The 26251-nt window shown below is 45.2% G+C and overlaps 1 protein-coding gene across 2 annotated transcripts in view; it reads left to right on the top strand.

The window, feature by feature from the left end:
- Positions 1–26251, top strand: part of LOC137532599 (NACHT, LRR and PYD domains-containing protein 3-like) — a 738694-nt gene that overhangs the window by 162587 nt on the left and 549856 nt on the right. The gene's annotated exons all lie outside the window — the stretch shown is intronic.

The following is a 26251-nucleotide window of genomic DNA, read 5'->3' as shown; positions in this document are numbered from 1 at the left end:
AATGGAGACAATTGCCCAAAAGATCAGAGCCAACCCCCTTATTAATGGAATTAAAATTAATGATGCACACCACGTTATAAGTTTATTTGCAGTTGATGTTGCACTGATTATGACCGATCCACTCAATTCCTTAGATCAACTAGCAAAAGAACTAACATTGTTCTCAGAGGCTTCCTACTATAAGCTAAATCAACACAAATCAATAATCCTAGGAATGAACGTTGACCCAGCTTTGAAGAACAAAATCTTGAACAAATTCCATTTCCCTTGGTCACAAACTGAGGTCTCGTATTTGGGTATCCAACTGACGGCAAAAGCAGATAAACTCTTTGGAAGTAACTATATACCCCTTCTGAATAAGGTTAAAAAGGATTGCTCTGATTTATCCAAAATCTGGTTAAGTTGGTCTGGCCGCATTGCGGCGTTCAAAATGGTCATTTTGCCCAAGATTCTTTACATACTAAGAACTGTTAACATCCCGCTACGTAGAACCTATCTAAATGATTTAAAGAAATGCATTAACCACTTTGTCTGGAATGGGAAAAACATAAGAGTCCCTTATAGAGTTATGACAACTCCTAGGAAGCTTGGTGGGATGGGACTACCTTCCATAGAAGCTTACTATTATGCCTCCTCTCTAGATTTAGCCAAACAATGGTGGAACACTTCCATACAAAAACCATGGGTTAAATTTGAACAGTATCAAATGAAAACTAGCCTAAGAGATGTTTTGGCGGGTGTACTCCTAGGTGCTAAAGCTTCTCCCTCTAAATTTCCTACCATTCAATCCTTGCTCTTAGCATGGGAACACTTCATCAAATACCCACCTAAAACTCCAGATCTTCTTAAACCTATAATTCCATTAACAGCTTTAAACCTTTTCACTCCTAACCTTAACCTCCTTCCTTGGTATAAAGTTAACCTGAAATCTCTCAATATGCTCTTCTCTGGCAGTAAACTGAAAACATTTGCAGATTTACAAAGGGAATATAACCTTCCCCACTCACAACTGTTTACATACCACAGAATATTTGATCTAATTAAATCTAGAAAAGTAAGGGTTCCTCAATTACCAAGCCAGCTCCTAACCTCACTAAATAATAAAGAGGCACAGAAAGGGGGAATCTCCACTTGGTACGAGGCCATCAACACCCAGGATTCCTCACCTCTACAAAAATATGCACTAGTTTGGTCCAATGATTTGCAAACGCCTATTTCAGCACACGACTTAATCATTTCCTCAGGCAAGGTATTAAAACTCTCTAAAAATAACTCTCACTGGGAAACTTCCCGTAAAATAGTTTTTAGATGGTACATTAACACCAAGAAGAGTGGCCTCGTTCCAACCCGATAGCTCCCCCCTTTGCTGGCACTGCTCATCTAATACAGGAACGCTTCTGCACATGCTCTGGGATTGCCCTATCATAAAAAAGTTTTGGCTCCAAGTAGAGTCCCTGATTAAAAAATACTTCTATAGCTCCTTTAAGATCTCACCCAAGCTGGCACTACTACTGATTGACCTCCATCTCCTACCCAAACCCATACAACCGCAAATAGCCCATGTTTTACTATCAGCTATAACCCTAATAGTGACAAATTGGAAATCAGCAAACCAAATCAACATAACCCAAGTGTTATCTGTGGTTAATAGAAACATCTCGATGGAATACAAAATAAGAAGCAGGACATTAGGAGACCACAATAATTTTGTTCTCCCAAAAAACTGGCTGAGTTACGCTAGCCAATTACCACTTTAACTTGGTGAACTGATCCCCCTATACTTCTAGCCTTGTCGGTACCTTTCTTCCGCTCTTCTTTCTCTTTTTCTAATCATATCCTACTTCTTGCTCTTTTCTCTACTAATGATCTTCATTCCTCCTAGTAGCTATTACCTCGGTTATATGGAGATGAATACCCACCCTTATAGAACTGTTGCTATCACTCTAACAACAAAGTCACAGTACTAATAGGTAGCCTGTTGGGCTACCGGCCTCGACACTTTTTCAACCCCAAAGTTGGTTGTTACCTGTCACAGGTTTAGCTAAAATAACTAATCCGGGTTCTTAGGTTTTGGAGTGATTTAAATATTATTCTCATTATTCTTTATCGTTCCTAATGTTTACTGTAATACATTTGTTATCTTACATATATTGTAGCCATATATAATATTCACAGCTTTTCAACTGCAAGTTTATTTGAATTTTTGTAATTAACATCTGCTCAATAAAATCTTTTATGATGAAAAAAAAAGAGCAGGGAGTTATTCAACCTCCAAGGTGGTCTGCTAGTCCCAGGTGGGCCCCCCAATTGCAAACTAATTGGTGCGTGATCTGACCAGGTAATTGTATGGATGTTAGCCTTTTGCGTTTTTTGTAATGTATACCTGTCCACCAAAAAGAAGTCTATCCTAGTGTATGTACGATGAACTGGGGAGAAGAAGGTAAAGTCTTTCTCTGCCCCATGAGTGGCCCTCCATGGGTCGTAGAAGTCTAATTTAGCAAACAATTTTGGAAGTTGTTGCGAGGTCTTTGGCTGGGGATTTGTTGAGTCTAATTTCTTATCATATATAGAATTAAAGTCTCCCCCTATTATCAGGCACGAGGATTGTTTTTTCCCCGGCTTAGAAAGTAGCTTCCGGAGGAATTTAATTTGGCCGTTGTTCGGAGCATAGAGGTTTAGGAGGGTGTAGTTAATATTGTCCACAGAACATTCAATTAGGATGTATCTTCCTTGCTCGTCCTTTTCAATTGTATTGATGTCCACTTTCAAATCCCTGTGAAAGGCTATGAAAACCCCCTTTTTCTTTTTCCCAAAATTGTTGAAGTATATTTGTGGATAGCTTGGGTGTGAGCATTTAGGAGCTTTACCTTCTTGGAGGTGAGTCTCTTGGGTGAATAGAATGTCAGTATGTAGGTTTAAGGCTTCCTTCCATAAAGCGTGTCTTTTAACTGGGTGATTGAGTCCCTTGACATTGATTGATGTAAAATTAAGCATTACCATGTAGGATAAATGGCTTTGGGTAGTAGCTGAAGGGTTTTATAACAAGCTGTATATACTGGATCCTATGATGGGGGGGGGGGGGGGGGGGGAGAGGAAGGGAGACAAGGTGCCCAGGGTTTGTTGACAGGCAGGTGGTAGCTCTCCATATGTATATGTTATGGTGTGACAAAAGTTCAGGAGCTAAGAAAAAAAAAGAAAACAACCGGGAGACAAATAGTCTCAACAACAACCATATAACAGTCTTGCTCATACCATCTCTAGGTGGGGGGAGGAGGTGAATCTGTCTCTCCGTCTTTGACAGATCCACCTTCTGGAGAACTCGATGCCACTTGGGACGGGCCTCCTATATTCAGGTAGTTAACTGGGTGCCAGTCTGGTTATGCCTTGGAGGAGCGGTGCTGGCGTTGATCTTTGGGGTAGCTATGATTGATTTGGATTCCCCATGTGTTCAGAAGTTTTGCCCCCTCCTCTGGGGTGGAAACAACCCAAACTTTCCCTTCCTTGTTAATGAAGAGTTTGGTGGGAAATCCCCATTTATATGGGATATTCTTATCCCTGAGTGCCTTTGTTATGGGCCACAATGCTCTTCTTTTAGCTAACGTAGCTTGTGAGAGGTCTGCAAACAAGGTGATATCCTTATAAGGATCTGGCAGGGAGCCATGTTGCCTTATGAAGTGCATCAACTCTTCTTTTGCATGGTAGAATTGGAAATTGCAAATGACATCTCGTGGTGTGGAGTCAGGTAGGTGCTTGGGCCTAGGCAACCTGTGGGCTCTTTCGATACATAGTTCGATGTCAGACAGGTGTGGCAGAGCGGCGTGCACAATTTTCTTTATCAGGTCTTTTAATTGAGAAGTGGGTACAGCTTCTGCTATCCCCCTAAGCTTCAAATTGGCTCTCCTGTTTCGATCCTCCAGATCGGCTGCTTTGGCTTTAAGCCATGAGATATCAGTCTGGTTCTCATCTATGCAGTCCACCGCTTTGTTAAATTCTGATGTGAGGGAAGACACACTTGTTTCTACCTCTGCAACCCTGTCTCCTAGCAGATCAACAGATCGCTGTAGCTTGTTTGAGATCTGCACAATGTCAGCTGTCATAGAGGATTTGAGGGACATAATTAAGTCCTTCATGTAGCTTTGTGTCACCGTTTGTTCTGAGGCTGGGAATGCCTCAAGCGCTGTGTGTGTGGTGAGAACAGCAGGCTCTGAGATGGCCGCTGGGCCTACCTGTTCTTCTGGCTCTGTCAGCCTTTGCTTTGATTTGGCTGGGCTTCTGATCGCGGGTGAGCCGCCATCTGAGGAGTCTCCTTCCTGATGAATGTCTGCGCTCTCCGTGCGCTGTGTCACAGCCGCAGAGGAGTTGTCTGGCTTCTTCCCTGTGCCGGCGCCATCTTTGCCCCTGTTGCGCGCATGGATGCCTGCAAACAGCTCCGGTAGTTTTTGGGGTTTCAGCTGCCGTTTGGTGCCCTTTTTCGCCGCGGCTACCTCCATCGCTTCTTCCGACATGCTTGCGGACCAGCGTACTGCCCAGAGCTGCTTTGTTGCCGCTTTTGTTGGAGGTTCATCCCGGAGCTCTCCTCTCACACGTCCAGCGTACTCGCGCGACGGACACGCCCCCCCAGATGATTAGTTTAATAGCTCGTTTAGAGAACCTTTTCACGATATGCAAATTTTTTGAGATAGGAAATTTGGGTTTTCATGAGCTGTATGCCAAAATCATCAATATTAAAACAATAAAAGGCTTGAACTACTTCAGTTGTGTGTAATAAATCTAAAATATATGAACATCTAATGTTTATCAGTACATTACAGAAAATAATGAACTTTATCACAATATGCACATTTTTTGAGAAGGACCTGTGTGTGTGTGTGTGTGTGTGTATATATGTGTGTATATATGTGTGTGTGTGTGTGTGTGTGTGTGTGTGTGTGTGTGTGTGTGTGTGTGTGTATATATATATATATATATATATATATATATATATATATATATATATATATATATATATATATATATATATATATATATATATATGTATATGTATGTATGTATGTGTGTGTGTATATATATATGTGTGTGTGCCTGCGTGCGCACACACACACACACACACACACACACACACACACACACACACACACACACACACACACACACACACACACACACACACACACACACACACACAGATGAGCAGCACAAAGCAAATGATATGCAATACTATGCAAAGCATGCACGCGGCACTGGAGATCCCCAGTCTCCATAAGAAATATATAAATACAGAGGGTGCTGCAGCACACAACAGGAAAACAGTGACAGGGGCTCTTGGTTACGCTTTAACGCGTTTAAGCTCACCAACTGTGCCAAAGTGTCCCCGATCTGTTGAGTCCTACTCTAACCAGGCAAAAATGCTAGTTTTTATCAGCGTTCTAGTGGGAACCATGCCAAAAGCCCAGGGGTTAGCTAAATGGGAGAAATGAAATTAAAAACGCCTCACCTTCTACTAGCTACTAACTGAACTATGAGCACCGCTCATTTATATGCTTAACTGCGCTAGAGGTGGGCGTGGTTATGCACGCTGGAAGGGGAAAATAATATATGTCAGGGGATGAGCAGCACAAACCAAATTTTATGCAAAGCATGCACGCAGCACTGGAGAACCCCTCATAGTTCAGTTAGTAGCTAGTAGGTGAGGTGTTTTTAATTTCATTTCTCCCATTTAGTTGACCCCTGGGCTTTTGGCATGGAAACTAGAATGCTGATAAAAACTAGCATTTTTGCCTGGATAGAGTAGGACTCACCAGATCGGGGACACTTTGGCGCAGTTGGTGAGCTTAAATGCGTTAAAGCGTAACCAAGAGCCCCTGTCACTGTTTTCCTGTTGTGTGCTGCAGCCCCTATATATATATATATGTGTGTGTGTGTGTGTGTGTGTGTGTGTGTGTGTGTGTGTGTGTGTTAGCTTTAAAGTGACCCTACACCCAACTATTAATAGAGTGAGACTCGAGCTTGAGTCATTAACAGTGCCCGCCTCTTCCTGCTTTACTAAGCTGCTCCCATTTGTCAATTATTTTCATGTCTAGTCATGTGATTTTGGTGACAGGATTACTGGGCAGGGCCTAGTGATAGTTGGTCAATCAGAAAAGCTTAGCGAGGTAGGCAGGTGCGGGCATAATTTGGAACCCAGGCCTGAGGGTTCTTTCTCACCAAAAAGCGCAAAACACAATCGCAAACTCGATTTTTACTATACATTTTTTGCATTTTGCAATTTTCTGTATGTTGGCCTCAATCAAAACTCAGGAAAAAATGCAGCAAGGTCAACAATTGTGTTTTGGAAAAATTGGAACCCATTCAGTGCCAAAGCAATCTCATAATGATTAAAAAGATGTAAACCTTACGATCAGGAAAACGGCATTGTTCCAAAAATTGGATGGGAATGCACTTACTGTGAAACGTCTTATGGTGGGAATACACGGGTCGATCCGGCGGCCGATTAGCCGCCAGATGGACTCCCGCTATGTCCCCGCTCGTCCGCGCACGCGGATCAATTGCCGCTCATCCCTGCCGGTGCTCCTTATCAGCCGCTCGATTCCCTGCCATTGTCCGCCGGCGGGGATTGAGCGGGCGGGGGTCGAGCAGCGTGATCTGACCAGCTGAATATTATCAGCTGGCCGCATCAGCTGCTCGATATGCGGTACAGAAACGTACCGTGTATCCCCAGCATTAAAGGACTTACGAGCCCAAATCCGTAAAAAAAAAGGTCTGTACCTGTATGACATTTGAAGGCACGGAGGACGCCATCCGTGCCCCCCCCGTGCAGCTCCGCCGGGTCCTCGCTGCTTATGCTCCCCCCGGGCCGGACCCTGACCCCACACCCCGGGTGGGGCTCTCCTGCCTCCTCAAATAAGGCCGGCGGAGGAGGCCGTGGCTGCGCAGTCCGCACTGACGCGAGTGCGGCTGCGCAGCTCTAGGGCCACCCTCCCCGATCCACGCTACGTAGCGTGGATCCGGGAGGGAGGCCCTAGGGGTGCGCAGCCGCACTCGCGTCGGTGCGGACTGCGCAGCGTCGGTGCGGACTGCGCAGCCGCGGCCTCCTCCGGCGGCCATATTTGAGGAGGCAGGAGAGCCCGACCCAGGCTGTTGGGTCGGGGTCCGGCCCGGGGGGAGCATAAGCAGCGGGGACCCGGCGGAGCTGCACGGAGGGCGTGGATGGCGTCCTCCGTGCCTTCAAATGTCATACAGGTACAGACCTTTTTTTTTTTTTTTTTTTTTTTTTTTTTTTTTTTTTTACAGATTTGGGCTCGTAAGTCCTTTAAAGGGAAACTTCAGCCTGAACAAACATATGGGCATTAAAGAGACACTGAAGCGAGACTAAATCTCGCTTCAGCTCTCATATATAGCAGGGGCACGTGTGCCCCTGCTAAAACGCCGCTATCCCGCGGCTCAACGAGGGTCCCTGACCCCACAACCCACCCCCCCCAAAAGTTGGTCGCAAAGTTGGTCGTGGATTTTGCTTCCTGGAGGCAAGGGCTAACGGCCGCAGCCCTGTCTCCAGTCGCGTCTATCAGACGCGCATCGCCGCCTCTCCCCGCCCCTCTCAGTGAAGGAAGACTGAGAGGGGCGGGGGAGAGGCAGAGATACGCGCTGACAGACGCGCGTGGGGCAGGGCTGCGGCGGTTAGCCCTGCCCCAATGCGGAAGCGCTCCCCCGCATTACGGAGGGGATTTGGGGGGACAGGGACCCCCGTTAAGCCGCGGGATAGCGGCGTTTTAGCAGGGGCACACGTGCCCCTGCTATATATGAGGTCTGAAGCGAGATCTATTCTCGCTTCAGACTCTCTTTAAGTTACATTAGTTATGGTAATTAAAATAGTTAGGTAATATAATCTCTTACCCACCCTGTTTTAAAAGAACAGGCAAATGTTTGGTATTTCATGGGGGCAGCCATCTTTTTGGTTGAAAGGAAATGACAGGGAGCATGAGACACAGTTCCAACTGTCCTGTGTCCTGTTCACTCCTCCCAGCTGCGCACGCTAAGCTTCAAATCTCAAATTCAACATAAAAAAAATTGCACTAAAACAGCAGAAGGGAAACGACAACATCAGAAATCCCATCATGCTTTGCACAGAATCAGTGGAAAAAATGCCCGGGCAGTTTTCTTTGATGGGGCGGAACTTAGCTTCTGTTCAGCTAAAAATTAGGGTTTGGTAAGGAAAACAAAGTTAAGAGGTTATGGTCATTTAACACATTTCAGTTTCCCTCTAAAGAAAACCTGTAATAAAAAGAACCCCCCCCCCAGGGGGGGATACTTGCCTCGATAGGAGGATGCATCTTGATCATAAGGAGGCTTCACCTCCTCTCCGTTGCAGTGCCGCCCTCCCCTCCCCCTCCCCCCCCAAAAAATAGCAGTGATGTAAATATCTACCTCCTGCACACCAGCGGCTGTTCATTTGGGTCTAACCAAGCCGGATCGATCCACTCTACAGCTCAGGTGTGAGTTCTTTTTGTGCCTGTGCAGTAGAGCAAATACGATCAGGTTCGGCTATTTCTGCCTTAGACCTCAACAAAGAGCCGCAAGTGTGCCTGTGCAGGATCACAAATATTGCCTGCACCCTCTTGGCATTGTCGTAGGGGGTTTTGGGGAGCCAGTGCTGGATTCCCCCAGATTACAGAGGAGGGGGAAGCCTCATTGGGACCCTGAGTCTTCCCCCTCCCGAGGTAAGTATCCCCCAGAGGGCTTTTTTTTTTTTATTTTATTATTTTATTAGAGTCTCGTTAGCCACTTGCCGACCGCCCACTACCTATGGGCGTCGGCAAGGTGGCACCCCCATGACCACCTAACGCTGATCGGTGGCGGCACCTGGGGGACTGATTGGCCGAGGATCGCGCGCATCCGCCGGCATTAGGCTCCGCCCACCCGCAACGTCAACCCGCCATCCAATTAGCAGCACCGGCGGGTTGTTAACCCTCTGATCTCCGGTACAAAAGTGTATAATACAGGCTGCCTGCTCCCCTGGTGGTCCCAGTGATCGAGGGACCACCAGTGGAGGAGGCAGCTGTGTATGTAAACACACACACACACACACACACACACACACACACACACACACACACACACACACACACACACACACACACACACACACACACACACACACACACACACTGATCCTGTCCCCTTGCCCCCCAGACTGCCGCCTGATCACCCCCTCAGACTGCTGTTTGCACCCAATCACCCCCCTAATCACCCATCAATCACCCCCTGTCACTATCTGTCAACGCTATATTTTAGATTAGGTCCTAAACTGCCCCCTGGGGGCTCCTGATCATCCCCACCCCCCACAGCCTCAGATCCTCCCCAGACCCCCCCTCCCCATGTACTGTATACATCTATTCTCCCCTGTAATCACCCACTGATCACCTGTCAATCACCACCTGTCACTGCCACCCATCAGATTAGACCCTAACCTGCCCCTTGCGGGCACCTGATCACCTGCCCACACCCTCAGATCGCCCGTAGACCCGCTCTCAGATCACCTCCGAAGTGCATTGTTTACATCTGTTCTGCCCTCTAATCACCCACTGATCATCCATCAATCACCCCCTGTCACTGCTACCCATCAGATCAGACCCTAATCTGCCCCTTGCGGGCACCCAATCACCCACACCCTCAGATCGCCCTCATACCCCCTCTGATCAACTCGCCAGTGCATTGCTTGCATCTATTCTCCCCTCTAATCACACCCTGATCACCCATCAATCACCCCCTGTGTGACGATCACACGGTTCCCAAGAAAACAGTTTGGTTTAAATCCACGTTTTTTTGTTTTGTTTTTTTTTCCTCTCTTCTTCCTGGCTAGGCTAGCAAGCCCTGGCAGTTTTGTGTGAAAGTTGTCACCTAGCATTTCTGCGAAGTTATATAGCTCATCCATCAGAGATTAGATGGACAGAAGCTAATAAAAAGCATCCTTCTCCAGACTGGTAGGAACCGATCACAGGAGGGGGTTCGCTTAGGGTTCCCTCAGCTGGGAGATCAAAGGAAACCATCTCCCAGCTGGCTCAGCTTAGAGAGCAGTTGATCCCACTGTAACCCATGATAATCCATACACTTCTATATTTGTAATATTTCTGGAGTTACAAAGATACCAGGTTATTCAAATCTGCAGAATGTGTTGCATTTCCCGTGACACTGGTCCTGATAGATTTTTAGCCATCTGGATCTTTCAATACCAGTACTAAAAGGCGTGAAAGTAAGAACGGTTTTATGTGCCACCCACACTCCTCGTGTTTGGTATCAGCAGATTCACACAATTACTGCGATTATGAATATTCAGTCGGGTTCTTGATGTGACCTATGGGCACGGAGAAAACGGGCAAAACATGAATTGGGCCAAAATCTCCCCCTGTCTAAGGGGGCACTGCCTTATTCAAATTGCACAAGGCTGGACTTTTCCGTGTCATGACCCCTCCCACCTACAGTGAGGAACAAAACACATTGACACACTGAGTCCAGGGTCCTTCACCTTTAATCTGACGTCAAATTAACTTCAATCGACCAGCCCGCAAGGACACGGGCCAAAACCTCCACCTTGGACTATTTTTCGTAAAGGTCTCAGGCCACATGGCAATCAGCCATTCTGGACTTTGATTGTCACATGGACTACCAATAACGGTATTTGAACTGTATATTAAGACATTCTGTTACTTTTCATCTGTATTCTCTTTCTATTAAACCAATCTGTTCTGCCGGACAGGTATATTTATCTGTGGGCTAAAGTATGCTATGTGTGTATGTAGTTTTAGAATAAAACTAACGATTTTATCGTTCAGTCTTGTGCCTGTTCTGGTCATCTGATTGCTGCTATAACGAATCTGCCCTCTGAAGAGTCAGTCATACTACCGCATTGTTTTATTATTTTCTTAGAAATTGTTGATTTGTTAGCTATGTTGTAAATAACTGTTTCTTCCTTTTAGGATTAGCTAGTACCTGATTTCCTCTGCAAAATCGATAACTTTAGTTTCTCGATTGGACATACAATCGAGATTGCATCATATATGGACCCAGTAACCTTTTTTTTTTTTTTTTTTTTTTTTTTTTTTTTAACCAAAACGAGTTTATTTGAAAAAGCAGTAGAAAAGTGTACACAGGCACTACATTGAGCAAAACAGCATGAAAAGGATAACATGTCAGGGGTTACAAAACAACTGTACAGTGCAATAAATAGCTAAGTAAACATATTAATCTTTGTAAGTAAATATGAGAGACATTTAACATTAGTGTCAGAGATCCTTCATATAATATCATACAGGAGTAAATATTGGTGGGGTATTTAACACAAATATACAGTGTGCCTCCATTATTAATTACGTGGTCTGGTATTCAACAATTAAGCATATTAAGAAGGGGGCACAGAAGTATAGAGAGACCAGTGCAGAACACACCAAAGAACCGTGCGCTCATCAACCGGCACATTATCGATCAATCCATTTATCCCACACTAAATGGAATTGTTGTAACCGTTCCCTGTGAGTGTAGAAAAGTTTCCTAAAGGCGATACCATTGTCAAGGTGTTTGATCCAACAAGCAAGTTGGGGTGAGTTTGGCGATAGCCAGTGCAGGGCGATTTCCTGCCTGGCAGCAAATAACGTCTCTAATAAAGGTTTTGGTGGCAGCTCTTAAATCCTCATCTCGTATTACTCCAAGTACACATAGTACTGGGTCAGAGGTTACAGGACAACCCATTTTGTCATGGAGGAAACTGATGACTTGCTTCCAAAAGGAATCAACCTGTGGACAGCTCCAAATAAGGTGAAGGAAGGAGGGGGAGGGTATAGCACATTTAGGGTATACATCTTGAGCGTTAGGATTGTATTTGGCAACTTGCTTAGGTAGTAAGTAAGTTTGATGAAGAATGTAAAATTGAGTGGCACGATCCTTCACACATAAAGAAACCCTTTTAGCCGCCTCCAGTGCATCATCCCAGTCCTCTTCACTCAAAGAGAGGCCAGCAGTTTCCCATTTATTCTTAGAGTCAAGCGTTCTGTCAAGTGACAAGACAAGACAAGACAAATAACATTTATATTGCGCTTTTCTCCTTGCGGACTCAAAGCGCCAGAGCAGAGCAGCAGCCACTAGGGCGCGCTCTATTGGCAGTAGCAGTGTAAGGGAGACTTGCCAAAGGTCTCCTACTGAATTAGTGCTGGCTTACTGAACAGGCAGAGCCGAGATTCGAACCCTGGTCTCCTGTGTCAGAGGCAGAGCCCTTAACCATTACACCATCAGCCAACTGCTAAGTGCATTACTCTCTACCAGCTCCTTGTAAATGTCCCCTATCAGATGTTTTTGGGAGCCTCGCTCAATTAATTGTAAGATTGGGTGTGGCTGAATATCAACCTTGTTGCCTTTAAACTGGGCACGGAATGCATGCACAAGTTGTACATAACGAAAATGATGAGGGGTAAATGCAGGAAACCTATCTACTAGCGAGGGGAAGGAGATAATGCTTTGTTTTGAAACAATTTGACCCAGGAATACAACCCCATTCTTTTGCCAGAAGGTCTGGTCTGGAATGGAAATGAACTCCGAAAGGTTTGGATTATCCCAAATGGGGGTATGAAAATCGTAGGACGTAGAACTGTATAAGCCACCTATTCTCTTCCACACTCTCATGGCTTGAGTCAGTATAGTATTGCGGTGAGACTGTAGGGGTATGACTTCCCTAAGGAGGTCCAATGCCACATTGTCTAATGAAGGGTTAACAGTGTAACCTAGCGCTTCAGGATTGTACAAATTAGAAGTGCAAAACCAAGAGGCAACATGTTGCAATTGAGCTGCAAAATAATAATGCTGCATAGAGGGCAAAGCAAGGCCGCCTATACCATTTGGATTAATTAACAAGGAATACTTAACCCGGGCTCTTTTACAGTTCCAAATAAAGAAGAGAAGGTGAGTTTTTTGAAAAAAGCAACAGGAACATACACTGGTGATTGATGTAGAACATACAGAATTTTTGGAAGGAGTATCATCTTTACTAAATGTATTCTGTCCACAACTGTTAAGTATAGCTTGGACCAGGCTTTGCACTTCGATTGCACATTATTAAGAAGGGGAAAAACCTCCGCCTGTAAGTACATTTTAGGGTCCACGTGTATCCACACTCCTAAGTACTTAAAGGACGTAACAACCTGCAAGAGATTTGAGGACCTAGGTGACCCATCTGGAGGGGAATCAATATATAACAGAACCGACTTAGATTTATTCAACTTGAGACCTGAGTAATAACCAGATTCCTCTATCGTGCTTAATGCTGTCACCAGGGAGACATCCGGATCCTCCAGGTACAAAACCGTATCATCGGCGTAGAGGCCAATTTCCTCTTCAGTGTGCGTAGTACGGAGGCAACGAATTAAGGGGTGTGCCCTACTGCGACATGCCAAGGGCTCAACTGCTAAGGCATATAGAAGCGGAGAGAGCGGGCACCCCTGCCTAGTTCCACGACCCAAAGCAAACGGACTGGATATCCACCCATTAGTGCCCACCCGAGCTCTAGGCATATAGTATAAAATTTGGACCCACCTACAGAAATTGTCCCCGAATCCAAACCTGGCAAGGACCGCCTGAAGATAGGGCCACTCCACTGTATCAAAGGCCTTTGCCTTGTCGAGGGAGGCCACTATTCTATTACCTCTATTTAAATGGGATGCCTGTAGATTAGTCATTAAACGACGTATATTCATTGCTGTATTTTTCCCGGGCATAAATCCAGTTTGATCCGGATGTACTAATGATAAGATTACTGAATTCAGTAACCTTTCTTTAAACGTCACATTGCTCACAATGTTTAAGTTTTCGCAAGTGACTATTCCCCGAACGGCGACTGGAGCATGTCGAACGTGATTGGGCTGGCTACCGTATTATGATAGCGTTGAGGTCTCTTTGTCCTAGCAATCGGAGAGTGGTGGCAGTGAAATTACCCGATTTCCAGTGCGAAATCAATATTTTTAGTTTACCGATTGTACATAAAATCAGGATTGTACCTGTATGGGCACCTCCAACCAATCTTAGCCAATTACTACGCACACAATGAATTTGCCTCCAGAAGTCTCTAGTGCATGAGACCTGCATGGCAACAGTGGCCTAGTAATATGGGATTGGTGAGTGATTGTCACATTACATATTGTCGGCAGCTGCGTGATCAATCTTTCTTGTCAGTCTGCTCACCGTACTTCCTGCGTATGCTAACGGGAGCAGATTAGATGGGATTGGCACGCTCTGTCACATTAACCTTACTCCCTCTGACGATCCAGCAACCAATCTTTATTGTCAGTCTGCTCACCGTACTTCCTGCTAACGCTAACGGGAGCAGATTAGACGGGATCGCGGGGCTGGATTGTCACACCCTGTCACCACCTGTCACTGCTACCCATCAGATCAGACCCTAATCTGCCCCTTGCGGGCACCCAATCACCCACACCCTCAGATCGCCCTCATACCCCCTCTGATCAACTCGCCAGTGCATTGCTTGCATCTATTCTCCCCTCTAATCACACCCTGATCACCCATCAATCGCCTCATGTCACCCCCTAGCACTCCTACCCATCAGATCAGGCCCTAATCTACCCCCTGCGGGCTTCTGATCATCCTCCCACACCCTCAGAACCCTCCCGATCACCCCCCTGTCACTACCCTAGTGATCTAAAAGCAATGATCAGTGAAAACTGTAACTTTTTTAGTATCACTAGTGTTAACAGTTAGGCCAGTTATTTAGCTAGGGCACTTCGTTGGGTAGTTAGCATCAGTTAGCACCCCCCCCCCCCCCCCCACCACAGCACAGTCAATAATTAGTTGCTGATTAGCGTCATCACTGTCGCTAATCAGCATTGCTACTATATAGTATCTGTAAGTGATCATTACTTATCGCAGTCAGATCTATATTTGGGTCACTAGGATACACTAAAAACCCAGTGTTTGACCGATCAGGCCTGATGGTTCGCCCGCACTTGCATCCAGCCCGCCCCACCGCAGTGACAGAATTTTTTTCTGATCACTGCAAAAAACACTGTACAATAGCTGTGGCACTGTAAACCTCAGTTTTGATTTTTTTTTTAATCAAAACTCAGTGACCACAGCTTTCTACTCCTCAAGTGCTCCCTTTTACTAGGTAGGTGCTCCTTTTTCCTGGGAAGTCTCAGAGGAATATCCCTTAAATTTAGCAGTCCACCATGGCAAAAAAGGGGTATTCTGCTGAAGCGGCTGCCGAGATTCTGGCCCAGTTGGGTGAGTGCGATTGGGAAGCCTCATCCGACGAATCATCCGGGTCAGAATACGAACCGGTGAACAGCAGTGGCTCTCTGACTGATAGCAATGATGAGGTTGAGGTTCTGGCTAGAGCTAGGCAGACCACACCCCATGTCACTGCACCGCAGGATCAGACTCAAGGGCAGCAGAGTGGTGCTAGCGCTGATCCGAGTTTTCTTGGTGAGGCATGCACCAGCAGCGTAGCATCTCCTGGACCTAGCACCAGTACTACCGTAGACCCTGGTGAAGTGGCGAGCACCAGCATGGTAGTAGAAACTGGTTCGGTGGCACGTGCATTAAGACCCGAGTCACAGCCACCAGCAAAATGGGCCCGTACTACCCATAGTCTCCCAGAGGTGCTGGCAAATCCCAATTGGCAATTCCCTGGTTCCGCCACACCCCTTCTGCCCCCTTTCACCACCCAGTCTGGAGTCCATGTGGAGACACATAATCTAGGATCGGCCCTAGAATTTTTTCATCTGTTCTGCACCGTGGATCTCTACGAGTTAATTGTGGCTGAGACCAACCGTTATGCCACACAATACGCAATCGCCAATCCGAGAAGCTACCATGCACAGCCTTTTCGGTGGAAACCACTCCGTTTCCAAACTTAACATTTTTTGGGCCTTTTCCTTAACATGGGTCTAGTCAAATAGAATGTATTGCGGTCTTATTGGTCTCTGCACCCAATACATCACATGCCCATGTTCTCTGCTGCCATGTCCAGGTCACAATTTGAGAACATCCTGCGCTTCCTGCACTTTAGTGCCAGTACAACCTGTCATCTAAGAGGCCACCCTGCTTATGACCGGTTCCACAAAATTCGGACCCTCATAGACCACCTGTCATCAAAGTTTGCAGATGCTTATACCCCTGAATAGTCATTTTGAGGCATTTGGTTTCCAGACTACTCCTCACGGTTTTGGGCCCCTAAAATGCCAGGGCAGTATAGGAACCCCACAAGTGACACAATTTTAGAAAGAAGACACCCAAAGGTATTCCGTTAGGTGTTTGATGAGTTCATAGAAGATTTTATTTTTTGTCACAAGTTAGCGGAAAATGACACTTTGTGAAAAAAAAAAAAAAAATCATTTTCCACTAACTTGTGACAAAAAATAAAATCTTCTATGAACTCATCATACTCCTAACGGAATACCTTGGGGTGTTGTCTTTCTAAAATTTGGTCATTTGTGTGGTTTGTCACGGACAATTGCGTGTTCGCAGACGCGTCGTAGAACCGCCCGTGAAGAAAATGCGATTGTAGTCGATTCTCTGCATCGATTGCGATTCAGATCAATAGAATCTGGATTGGTTGTGTAGGGTCTCCCTGTAGCAACCTGGAGTTTCTCTTTCTCCCAGCTGTCACGGAACAGCCGGGAGGAACGTAGGCGAATCTGGAAGATTCACCATCGATTTTTCCGATTTTTTTTTTTTTGGTCAGATTTGCCAGTCATTGCAGCGATCAGAAACTGACATTCCTGGTATTTTAAAATACTAGTTTTTCTCCTCTTCCTCTCAGCCGAGGACTGGCAGTAACTTAGGTGCAGGATGTCTTTTGATTTGCTAATTAGCTTGGGCAATGCTTGTGTCCAAGAAGAATGTTTACTTTTATTTACCCCAATAGGTCCACCAAATGGGGAGCCTATTCAAGAACTGCTTTCCCACAGACTGGCTGGAGCCGTCCAGCCAGCCTCAGAAAGCATAGATTTTTGATCTTTTGCATATTTACGGAATACCGTGAATAGGATAGTTATGAGAACGGTATCATTGGATTGGTAGAACCGTGCTGCATCTTTTGATACCAGTCGAGAGGGCCAGTTCTCATGAACTGGACCCTATACCCTACTCAAGTCTGATGTCATAGGAATTGTCAGCATCTGAGGAATATTAATCTGTTATTAGCGCCACTGTGGCATTTATCGGTTTTGAGTTACAGCGTTGTATGAGTTTAAACCTGAATCTCTCTCCAAGGACTTGAACTGTGGTTGGTGGGTAATTCAGAGGGGGCAGGCATTGCCACACCCCCGAGCCAGGTTCATCAAAAGCACATTCCCAGCAGGCGGACTTCAGTCCTCCCCTGTGTACCATCACCTGATTGAGCCAGCCAGAGGACCATGCGGCTGGCAGCCATTTTCCTGGACTGAAACAAAGCACGTTTTCCATGTGCTCAGATTTTCCCAGAAAGGACATCTTTCCATGAACTTTAAGTATCCGTTTTTTCTCCATTTTTATTTTCTATACTGTGTTATCCTTTGTCTCTATAATTGTTGATTTTAACGATTTTCTGTATATATTAATTATTTATATTGCATTAATAAACCGACGCTATCGTCAGTTGTTCCTCCAGCTACCCTATTCAGCCACACAGAAACGGAACCCTGACTTCTGAGGAGACGCTACTGTCGTTGCTAACTAGACAGAATAGAGTGTGTTTAACCGTTTTTATTTGCAGGTCTAGACTCAGCCAGTCAGTGGGCTCCTCTGTCTCAGGAAACAGAGGTGGTGGCAGTTATACCCTGAAATAGTGTGTAATTTGTAAGTACCGTAACCCACAGGCTCCCTTCTAGTTGGGCTGCTGCCCAAATTCTGACTGTTTCTGTGCATCGAATGCGACCACAGCTTGCATGGTCTGTGTGCTGAAACCGGTTGGAAGGCAATTTGCGGTCTGGCCACGAGGGGTACTGTGACAGGGTTCCTATACTGCCCTGGCATTTTAGGGGCCAAAAACCGTGAGGCGTAGTCTGGAAATCAAATGCCGCAAAATGACCTGTGAAATCCTAAAGGTACTCATAGGTCGTTGGGCCCCTTAGCTCACCTAGGCTGCACAAAAGTGTCACACATGTGGTATCGCCGTACTCAGGAGAAGTAGTATAATGTGTTTTGTGGTGTATTTTTACACATACCCATGCTGGGTGGGAGAAATATCTCTGTAAATGGACAATTGTGTGTAAAAAAAAAAAAAAAAAAAAAAAAAATCAAAACATTGTCCATTTACATAGAAATTTCTCCCACTTAGCATGGGTATGTGTAAAAATACACCCCAAAACACATTATACTATTTCTCCTGAGTACGACGATACCACGTGTGTGACACTTTTTTGCAGCCTAACTGCGCTAAGGGGCCCAAAGTCCAATGAGCATCTTTAGGCTTTACAGGGGTGCTTACAATTTAGCACCCCCCAAAATGTCAGGACAGTAAACACACCCCACAAATGACCCCATTTTGGAAAGTAGACACTTCAAGGTATTCAGAGAGGTGCATGGTGAGTCCGTGGCAGATTTCATTTTTTTTTTTGTCACAAGTTAGCAGAAATGGAAACTTTTTTTTTTTTTATTTATTTTTTTTGTCACAAACTGTCATTGTCCGCTGACTTGTGACAAAAAATATCTTCTATGAACTCACCATGCCTCTTAGTGAATACTTTGGGATGTCTTCTTTCCAAAATGGGGTAATTTTGGGGGTATTTATACTATCCTGGAATTCTAGCCCCTCATGAAACATGACCGGTTCTCAGAAAAGTCAGAGATGCTTTAAACTGGGGAAATTCACTTTTTGCACCATAGTTTGTAAACGCTATAACTTTTACCCAAACAAAAAGAATCCAATAAGTGTCTATTTATTGATCAAAGACATATGTAGCACAATACATTTAGACAAAAATTTAGATAGAAATTTTACTTTATTTGAAAAATGTCAGCACAGAAATTTGAAAAAAAAAGAGGTTTTAAGGCTGCAGTCCTTAAAGGACTCATCAGGCACGTTTTGATTTCAGTGAATTGTACTGTATATAGTAAATAAAGAGAATTCTGTTCCGGGCATTTGCCATTAAGGATTCCCTCTGAGTGAAGCCAATACTGATTGCATTTCCTCCCTTACTTTTTTTCCTTCCTAGAAACTGCACTGTCATTTCTAGCTTGCTTTGTAAATACGTGACCACAACATAAATCAGATTTCATCAGCTTCACACTAAACTGCCCTCAGCCAATCAGTGAGGAGCAGGAATGTGGGAGGGGGGAATGACAAGCTTCCTTCTCGGCAATGGCAAAAATAGAGCCAGGCTGACTGAGATAAGATTTATTACAATAGAAACATTTCTGAGTAGATTGGAATGCCTGCAACGCAGGGTAAGGCTGCAGGCTGCATAATACACGCAGTGCAATGGGTAACTGGAGTTTGATTTTGTGGCTGACAAACCAGCCATGCTCAGAGTAGGAGGGCTTTTCAGTCTCCTTTAGTCCCCTATATTTTCCTAGTAGTTTTGGGTCCCCCCGAGCTGCTTGGATATTCTGTTTCCTTTTAAGCCATGTGTCATGGAAGAGCCGTGAGAAAACGCAATCGGTGTTCTGCACCGATTGTGGTTAGCGGTACAATTCTGTATGTTTAGGTATAGCAGACTGCCCAGCCTTGGGGTCTCTGCCTTTTGTAGCTGATAAGCAGAGCTTTCTTTTCATGAAGCCCCTTTTGTCTTTGCCTGTCCCAAGATTTGTTTAATTAACTGGCTCAAAGGAAATTCCTTCAGGGACCAATGACACTGAGGTGTGAAAGCTTCATCAGCAGTAAACCCAAAGGGCAAGTTGTTTCCCTTATTTGCGGAATACCGTACCTAGGACAGTTATGGGAGTGCATCATTTGATTCGTGGTGTTTTGCTGAACGTATTGATACCAGTCTTGGGGGACCGGGATAAGCTATGACAAAGTTATTAATCTTCTCAGGAACTGAATATAATATGGAAGCCAAGTTTGATGTTATATGAAATGTCATATTCTGAGGATTATGAATCTGTCATCTGCACAAATATGGCATTTATCGTTTCTGACTTACAGTGGTCCAAAGTTAAACCTAAAAATCTCTCTCCAAGGAGATGGACCATGATTGGTTTGTAAACTAGAGGGGGCAGGCTTTGTCCCACCCAAAGACTAGCTTCAATAAAATCAGGATGCATAAAGGGAGGGGCAGTCCTCCACATTCCCAACTCCTGAAGGCATGCCGCTGGCACGAGGACTGAGCCAGCGGCCATCTTGAATATACTTTGATCTGAAACAAAGGAACTTAACTTGCTTTCCCAAACTTACATTTCATTGGAACCTAAGTATTCGTTTATTTATTTCCCTTTTTATTTTTTGCACTGGGTTACTTTTCTCTTTAATTTGTTGATTTTAATGATTTTCTGTAAATGTTATTTATATTGCATTTATTAATAAGACTTCTAAAAAGTCACTTATTTCTCAGCAATATTTCCAGTGTGAAGCAAGCACTCAGGATTGGAGAACGTGATGTGCCCAGACCTCAGTACTCCGCACTACAGTACTCCACTAGACAGTCCACAGTAGAGTCGGCACCACCAATTTGTATTAAAGCTCTTTTATTCCATCAAAAAGTGGGTTAAAAAGTAATCTGTAGCAGCGACAGCCCTGCTGTTTCGGTCATCCGACCTTTCTCAAGCTGTTCAGCATTACATATCATCATTGTATATTAAGAGAAGAAACCCCAGAACAAGCACCACTCAATACTATTGTATGACAATGTATAAAAGATCTTTATTGTACATGATCTACCTAACGGCACAGTATATAGCAGGGATTCACTCCCAACAACTAATGTAAAAACACAATAAAAACATCCCATAAAAAATTCTCCATGCTGAAAAATAATTGTTGCTCAAAATGGTATATAAACACACAGTGAATGTGCAGTGTTACAGGTTCTTGATAGAACCTGCATTCTGCATGAACCTGGGTTCAGTAAATAGGTGCAGTGCTATAGCTCAGAAAAACAGTTAATTGATCAAACCAGCAGAAAACCCTTTATAAATAATATATTATAAATCAAACAATTAATGGTGATATCAACCATCCAATATGATCCACTATTGTGGAAAAAGTGCTAAATAGTGCAGGAAATTCATGAAAGAGACATGATTAAACCAGTGCAACATAACTCTCTGGTATAGTCACGACAGTGTAGCAGCCCACAGACAAAGTGCATAGGAAATATAAAGTAGGGTGATATTTAGCCCGAGTAGGTGAATGAGTAGGCAACAATGAGCAGGAGAGACGGCAGATCCCCTCTAGCAGCCCCACTAGTTACGCGGGCGCAACCCCGCTTTATCAAGGAGAGGAGGAACCGTGTTCTTTTCGCCGCAAACCGGCGTTTAAATTAAGATAGGAAGGTGCGCACGTAACCCGTGACGTCACCGGAAGTGACGTTGCGCGAAGGAAATAGGAAGTGCTAGTCCGTCCGGACTCAGTGCCTCGCTGAAACGCACGGAAGGTAAATATAGATTGCTACCAAGACGAGAAATAAAAGAAGGCGGCTGTGAGAACCAAAGAGATCAACTATCTGCATAGTATACCACATACAATGCTACTCAAATGAGCAGCGCCAGTACCAAATATATACATAGATAGACAAAATTCATAATCTTACATTATGCGCATCCAATAAATTACGGAATCTCTTAAAGGGGAACACCAACCAAAAGTAAAAAAGTCCCAAATCATTTTAGGAGCATGTGCAGAACTGCCTGATTCCCTTTAAAAGAAAAAAAACTTTAGGGGCGTGTCCAAGATGGCACGCTGTTAACAGCTTTTTGCGAGGAGCTCCAGCACCCGGCTGCTAGTAATACTATTTTCCACCGTACCGCTGCATCAAAACTGCCTCTAGACACGGCGAATACCCTCCTGTAGGTGCAGGAACAAAACTGGAGTGGTACGATCCATCACGGGCTGCTGCTGAGGAGGAACCAGTGCCACCGATCCCGTGCAGAGGTGACTCCCCGGGTCCGTCCAGATCCCAACGGACGGCTGAGCGGTTCTCCCCATACAGCACTGACATGTCTCAAAGAAATAAAGGGAGAGATAAGGAGAAGGACAAGGGAGACAAACATACCTCCCCGGAGAAGGCTGCTCCCCCGCCTACGCCAGCGAAAGCGGCTCCCAAAAACAAGCGGGAGATCCAGGCCATAGTCCACGAGGCTTCCCAAGATGGCGACGAGACTCTCCCTCTGCTTCCCCCTGACCCGCATGAAATCCTGGAGGCCATAAAACAATGCCAGGCGACTCTGACCCTTAAAATGGATACCTATGAGACGGGTCTGGATATTCTGAGACAGGATGTTTCCAACCTGAGAGACCGCACAAGGGATTCAGAACGCAGAATTTCAGACCTGGAAGATACCCAGCAAAGCCACTCCCGCGCAATCCCCAGAATGGAAAAAAGGCTTGGCGAGCTCGAAACGAGGGCAGTTGATGCTGAAAACCGGAATAGACGCAATAATCTAAGACTACTGGGTCTCCCTGAGGGATCCGAGGACGAGAAGGTTCCGGATTACATTGAATCTCTGCTACGCAAACTCCTCCCGGAAGACACCTTCTCGCCTTTTTTTCTTATCGAAAGAGCACATCGTATGCCCGCAAAGATGGGCCCCCCGGGTGCACTTCCCTGGCCAGTAATCTTCAAAGTTCTCAATTACAGAGATCGTGACGCAATCCTGAATGCGGCGCAAAAGGTTGGAGACCTCATGTACGGAAACTCCCGCCTCATGATATTTGCGGATTTCACTGCTGAAACGCAGAAACAAAGAAAATCATTTGCCCAGGTGAAACTTAAGCTTCGGGAGAAGCAAATTAAATACGCAATGCTATTCCCCGCCAAGCTGCGAATACAGGATGGCGAGTCAACCATCTTCTTTGATAAACCTGACGAAGCAATGACTTGGATTAACGCACGCCGGTAACAGCATATGGTTATATACTAACTCCCTCTCTCAGGTACTGTTGTTCTCCCATCTCTCACCAATAGCTGCCTATAAACTGTCACGTAATACATTCTTCCCTGCTGGTGTGGCTGGGCCCAGTATATATACTGCTACTGTGCTTAACTAGGGCTGTGCCTTCATACCGTCTGTTTTGCACCCGTACAATATACATTCGACCAAATGTATGAATCCTCCACAGCTTATTTTTTTTGGGGGGACAATGTGATGGCATTCCCGGGTGACAATCGGCATTCCAGGATGATTTTACAAGTCTCTTATATTTACTCTGCCGATGTATATGACCGGGTGCAGTGTACCTAACTCTGATACCCATTAATTACTTAGCCAAAGCTGCCTGTACTCCGGGGACTGATATATTCTGTGAGATGCCTCATTCACTGTATTTCTGCTACACTTAAGATGCTCGATTGCACTGTCTATATAAGAACTATAATTATGGCAATCCTCGCTAAATAGTATATAATAGTTTGTTCTATATTTAAATGCTGTGGTTTATGGTCCTTTCCCCCCCCCCCCCCCCCAATTCCCCTGGTTGTCTGCCGGTGGGGGGGGAGTGGATGGATGGAGGTGGGTAGCTGGCCCCGTCACTGGGTCAGTCACCGGCTGGCCTACACCCCGGCTGGCGCCTATCCTGTCCCTCCGGCCCTCCCTGCGGGCGGTGGTTGGGGGATGATAAAGGAACTAAGACGCGGGGGGTGTACGGAGAGGTTACATGCATGTTTGTGTCCGGCCCCGGGGGGTGGACGGCGGACGGTCGGGGTGGCGGGCCCCATCACTGGGCTCCGCAGCCTATATTCCGGCCTGCGCCCTGGTCTGTCCCCCTCCGCCCCCCTGAGGCCGGATAGGTCAGGTTGCCTGGGTTGAGTGCCAGTTCTGGGGATGCGGGCGGAGGTTGCATGCTCGTAGCAATATATTCAGAGCTCCTTTTGAACTGAGGAGTCTAATGCAATGCCCAATATGTGTGTAAATATTCAGCTTACTGGGTTTATCCCTAAACAACCAGCATGGGATGAGGGCCTGGTTTCTTCTGAATATGTGTTAAGCATTATTTATATGTGTTCCAGTTACACAGGAGAACAACAGTCTAAACAGTTGTGGTTTATGGTTTGCAACGGTTTCAATTTTGCACCCCCGGTTTTGACCGGGTGAAGCTGGGCGTGGGGGCTCCCGGCCAGTACACGCCCTCAACTTTCTTTTTTTTTTTCTTTTCTTCTCTTCTATATCTTCAGTCCCATTACTCCCCTCCCCCTTTTACCTAGCTCAGTCCCTACCTCCCTCTCTCTACCGATCCTACCTCCAGCCTTCCCCTCCCCTTTCTCCTTTACTGTTCTGTGGGTTAGTAGGAAGAGTGGTGGCTAGTATCTGGCATATGTAGCCGGCTTCTACACTACTCTGTAATAGTAGTTGGGAATAAGCTGTGGTAATATATAGTTTTGGATATACTACAGCAGGGTACTTTATTTCTTACTGTTAGTTTAGAAATTTATAGTTTTAGTCGTGCTAAGCTGATATGTCTTTGTTACTCCATGCGCTCTCCAGATGTTTAAGACCTGCCGGTTCTAAAGTTATCAAACTTTCCTGGCCCCCCCCCCCCCCATATCATTACTCAAACACACCAATGGAGACCCCCCTAAGCATAGTATCCTGGAATGTGAGAGGCCTTCGATCTCCATTTAAAAGATCCTTAATGTTTCAGTATCTGCTTAAATATAAACCTCATATTACAATTCTCCAAGAAACTCACCTAGATGGTAAGCTGATAAAGTCCCTGGGAAAACACTGGGTTGCTACTGCCCTACACTCCACTTACTCCTCCTTTTCTAGGGGGGGTCTCTATTCTAATCAGGAAAACACTAACCCACAAAGTAATCAGCTCACATATAGATGGGGAGGGAAGATTCATTGTTATAAAACTTAATGTGCATGGCAGGGCTGTGGAGTCGGTCCAGAAATCCACCGACTCCGACTCCTCAGTTTAGGATTCCACCGGCTCCGACTCCGACTCCTCGACTCCGACTCCTCTAATTTGCATTTTACAATTTTGTTGATTAAAAGTATGTAACATGAAATTTGTCTCTTAACTGCCAACGCTTAGGAATTTTACAAGACAACTGAAGTGAGAAGGATATGTAGACTACTATATTTATTCCCTTTAGACTAAAACTAGTCCTTGGTAAGAGTACTTGTAAAAGGTACAAACCGGAATAAAGAACATCTATCAGGACCTAGGCAATGTAAGTGTGGGTACATGTAAGAATGATGTGCAGGTACTCTGCAGGGGAATGAGGAGATTGTAAACAGACAACACCTCTGTGTTCAATGTGCACAACATTCTCAGTGGATTCCCTGCAGCTCTGTGGGGAGTGCATATGTAGAGTATAGTACTACTGTGTAACAAAGTAAACCTGACACAGATGAAATTAAAGTTTTATACATATCTGGGGCTTCCTCCAGCCGCCTTCAGGATAATCAGTCCCTCGTTGTCCTCCTCCACCACCTGGATCTTCTGCTATGAGTCCAGGTACTTGAGCCAGTCGGGCGTAGTGCGCATGCACACACTCCGCCGCCAGGAGCATACTACACCTGTGCAGCACTATTGCGCAGGTGCAGAATGTTCCTGGCTGTGGGAGCGGCATGCGGCCGGACAGCGCTGACTGGCTGAATTACCAGGACTCATAGCAGAAGATCCGGGTGGTGGAGGATAGCGAGGGACTGATTAGCCTGAAGGGGGCTGGAGGAAGCACCAGGTATGTATAAAACTTTACTTTTCATCCGTCTCAGGTACCCTTTAATTTGTAGTCACCAAACCAAATTTTAACATATCAAATTATTTGATTTCATCAGCAAAGGGAGTGCATACATTTGCATAAATCAGCATCAATGCAGAATTATTTCCATCTCATTGACCATCTCTATTAGTGACACAGCTACACATCAGGCTTTATTCTTACAGCATAGATGTTATTTAGTATATATAAGAGATTCCTGTGTACACATCATATATACAGTCACGATCAGATATGTATATCTGACCTTAAAAATACGGGGACTGCTTTATTGAAGCAGCACAAGTAACTAATTTTGATTGGTTTATTTAATTTTTGTGGACTAAGCACAGCTATTACTGTGTATATATACATTATTTTTAATGACTATTATCTGAGAAATAGAACATTTT

This window comes from Hyperolius riggenbachi, chromosome 1, assembly GCF_040937935.1.
Source record: "Hyperolius riggenbachi isolate aHypRig1 chromosome 1, aHypRig1.pri, whole genome shotgun sequence".
NCBI classification, from domain to species: Eukaryota; Metazoa; Chordata; class Amphibia; order Anura; family Hyperoliidae; genus Hyperolius; species Hyperolius riggenbachi.
The sequence above is the reverse complement of the archived record's forward strand: the minus strand, read 5'-3'. Positions and strand labels throughout refer to the sequence as shown.